Source organism: Vigna radiata, chromosome 10 (assembly GCF_000741045.1).
Source record: "Vigna radiata var. radiata cultivar VC1973A chromosome 10, Vradiata_ver6, whole genome shotgun sequence".
Classification (NCBI taxonomy): domain Eukaryota; kingdom Viridiplantae; phylum Streptophyta; class Magnoliopsida; order Fabales; family Fabaceae; genus Vigna; species Vigna radiata.
The window spans coordinates 10,460,843-10,464,685 of record NC_028360.1 but is presented as its reverse complement, the minus strand read 5'-3'; positions in this window follow the sequence as shown (position 1 = coordinate 10,464,685).

Sequence of the window (3,843 nt, the reverse complement as noted above, 5' to 3'; positions counted from 1 at the left end):
TGGGCCATCCAATACATTACATAGTATCCGCACTCATATGACCCATTTTGTCTGTTACACTACAATATATCATCACAGTTGTAAATAGTTAGTGAATAACATTAAACTAAAACAACTATAACAAAGTATGGCTTTAGCATATGTCAAACCTTAAGATAAATCCAAGCAATCTTTCTACTGTTAGCAATTGATCTCCCAACCATCATCATACTTGCTGGAATAGAACTATATATAAAAAAAGGTTTTAACATTCATTTATATAACAAAGAAAGTCCAAACATTGAGGTTGTTATCAATCAATTGCTTGTTTGAGATGTGTGGGAGAAGGCTTGTGCAATGAGCAGAACCACAAAGCATAGTTCTCTTGCATAGACATAACAAGAAGCTGCCAATGACGCCTGAAATTCATAATAACTTAACTATTATATATTAAAATCACATATGGAACTTTATTATGTTAACAAAGTTCACTTATCCGGATATATAAGGCAAAAAGTATATTTTCTTGTCGCGGCCAAAACTTCTTATCAGATTTGTGTTGATCTAATCAAAATCATTTGATTCATGAATTGATTGGGGATTAATGAATCCATAATCATCAGAACGCCCCAACTTGTTACTGACCCCAGACATATACCTGAAATCAAAAATTAACTTTGATATAAGGATACTTGATATATAAATCAATTTTATATATAAATAATTGCTCATAGACTTACATCATCCATAGCTGAATAATTGAAATATTCAACTCTTGTGTTCCCGACGCAAGCTCACAGACATCTTGGCTATGAAGGTATATTGGGACCTCAGAGTCTGTCCCAAATACATTAGCATCATACTCAACCTCCAAAGGCTTATCTTCAAGGATGTCTGCAAGTAGATGCAATGAAGCAAGAGGATCATCCTCAGATAGAGGAATCTTCTCCTGTGCTTGCGTATGTTGTTACATGAAAAAAAAAAGATAAGTTTTGACATCAATAACCTTTAAAATTGAGAAGTGTAAAGAAGAATTTCATACCGAGGGGTCAGAAAATGAACCAACCAAATGTTTAGGCCAAGCGATAAAGGACTTCAATGCTTGTTCCACAGTGAAAATCTCTTCTGTGGCCAGAGGAACTGAGGCATCTGGTATGATCATTTCGTCCACTGAGACCTTCACCTCATCCTCTAATAGTTGCATACCGTGAACAACAGTCACTAACCTAAAAAGTGTTCCTTTCCCACTTCTCCCTGTCAGAGTAAATGTTAGATTATACAAAAGATAGAAATAATTGCACATAAATGTGTATTAAGTTTACCTGTGGGAGGCACAACATGTTCCTGTTCCTGTATAGGAGATGGCACCGGGTGCATGCCATAGGTCTCCAACCGCTGCTGGAACATGGAGCTGAACTCACTAAATAATTCAGCCCTGAGCTCTGATCTAACCTTGTTTGTGATCTCCTCTGTAAGGTCCGCTCGGACCTTTTTTGTGATCTCTTCTGTCATCCTTTCTCTTTGTGCTTCGATTTATGCATATGAAGGCTGACGAGAAGAGCTCCAAAAATAATCTTTAATTCCTACTCCAGGACCAGCAGCACATACGCGTCCAGGGTGCTCGGGTCGTCCAATCGCAACAGCAAGAATATCTTGGCGACCCTCTGGAGTGAATTGACCTTGGGAGCTCTACTCAACCAAGGAGTTCTGTAACATTACAAAACACCATTATTCTTTAAAAATATCAATGTAGTATGTATAATTACAATACTTATTATTTTAGGAACAGTGATAACTTACAATTCTTTNAGAAATTTCCCGTGCAGTGTCGGAAGAGTAGGTGCCCGATGGTCTCATACGAGCCAACTTCCATTTTTCATGTCTAGAAGGTGGAGAAGGAGGCTGAGGGGGGCTACTGATAACGGTTGATTTAACGTGTTTGTGTGTGTATATTTTGAGAACAAATCAACTCCTTCATAGCTTTTACCTTGTTTTATCCTCACGTTTAGTGTGTTCTATAGTTTTCTTGTGTTTTATTTAGTATATGTTTGTTTTTACCTCTAATATCTATGTTTGAGTGTGTGAAATAAATGAATAGGAAGTCATTCTAGTGGAGGAAAACAAGCAAAAACTCAAGGGAACATGTTTTGGGACAATAAAAGATCAATTTGAAGTAAATACCCATGTTGGACGCCTTTGGAATCGCACAAGAGCCTCAATTTTAGAATGCTGTAAAAACCGCCCGAACTGGGCGCCAGAAATCCAAGCTGGGTGCTAGAGTTGCAGAGAAATCCAAGCTGGGCGCCAGAATTCCAAGCTGGGCGCCATAGTTGCAGAGAGATTCCAGGCTGGGCGCCACAGAATGGGGCTGGGCGCCAGAGAATGAGGTTGGGCGCCAGAAAGTGGCGCTGGGCGCGAAAACTTGTTGTAACTCACTTCTGATGCAGTGGAAAGTCGCGCTGGGCGCCAAGAATCCGAGCTGAGCGCGAATTTTCGCTGATATGTCAAAATGGGTTATTTAAACATGGGTCTCGCGATTTTTGAGAGACTTCTCCTCCTACACTTCATTCTTCACTTAAAGAGACTGGGAGAGACCCTTGGAGGCTGTTTGGGGTGTTGGGACACTCTCCCACTCCTCCTTGGGTCTTCAAGCTTCATCAATGGTGATTTTGCCCCTTTTGGGTTGAGGAAGAAGATGGGTCACAAATTGGAGATGAAGATGTGAAGGGGAAGCGCAAATGGAGCATGGAGCAGCTGCCAAGAACCTTGGGAAAGGCTTTGCATCTTCTCTTTGGTTCCAATTTCTTCCTTATCTTTTCAATTTGTAGAACCTTAAGTTCTCCTCCATGGAAGGCTTTTCCTCTTTGTTGAGATTAGTTGTAAAACATGGAATTCTTATGTATTTTGTGATTCTAATGATATATGCTTTTCTAATTCATGTTAGTATTTGATTTCTATGCTTAATGCTTGCTGTGGCTTGATCACCCATGGCATGAATTGTGGTTCTTAAAGTATTGAGAAATATGATTGAACCTAGAATTGAAATTGAACACTTATTGGATGAAATTGAGATGTTTGTGAATGCATGAGACTGAAATGGATGAATTCTAGTCTTTACAAATTGTAAATACACTATGTTAAATTCCTTGCACACCAATTGTTTGATAAAATACCAAAAATAGTTTCTTGTGTTGTTTTTGTGCACTTTGATGTCTAATTGAGTTATAAAAGGAAGAATTGTTATGTGTTGCACAAGTCCCTTCGGAGAGAACGATATTTATCACTTGCTACGCTACGACCGGTGCACTTGCCGTTGGTTTTGCAGCCAACAAGTTTTTGGCGCCGTTGCCGGGGACTTGTGTTCCAACACAAGGCAATTTAGGCATTGATGGCTCTTTTAGACTTTGTTGTTTGTTGTGTCTTTGAATGTTGTTTTGTCTGCAGTTGGCTTTAGTTTCTAAGACTTTCCATTGATTTAGTTTGTACTTAATGCCTGTCTCGGGGTACGCCTTAGAGCTTGATGCAATTATTGAAATGCTTAGGGATAAGGTTTCAGTAGCGGAACTAACTAAATCAAACCAGATGTGCAAATCACCAAGGATGGGGTTGTGTGTTTGGATTCACTGTTTTGGAACTTAAGGCAAGTTTTGATGGACTTCTTATGCCAAGGGATTGGGTGAGGGTTTGTCATACTTAGGTAGGCACAATAAGAGGGATCTGAGTGTTCTAACTTTAGAAAACAGGAAAAATGGAATTATTTGCCAATTGTATGTNTGTTTTGTTTGTGTTTCTTTTATGCAGTTTGCCTTCAGATGTTTATACTTTCCACTGGTTTGGTTTGTGCTTAAAGCTTGTTTCGGGGTA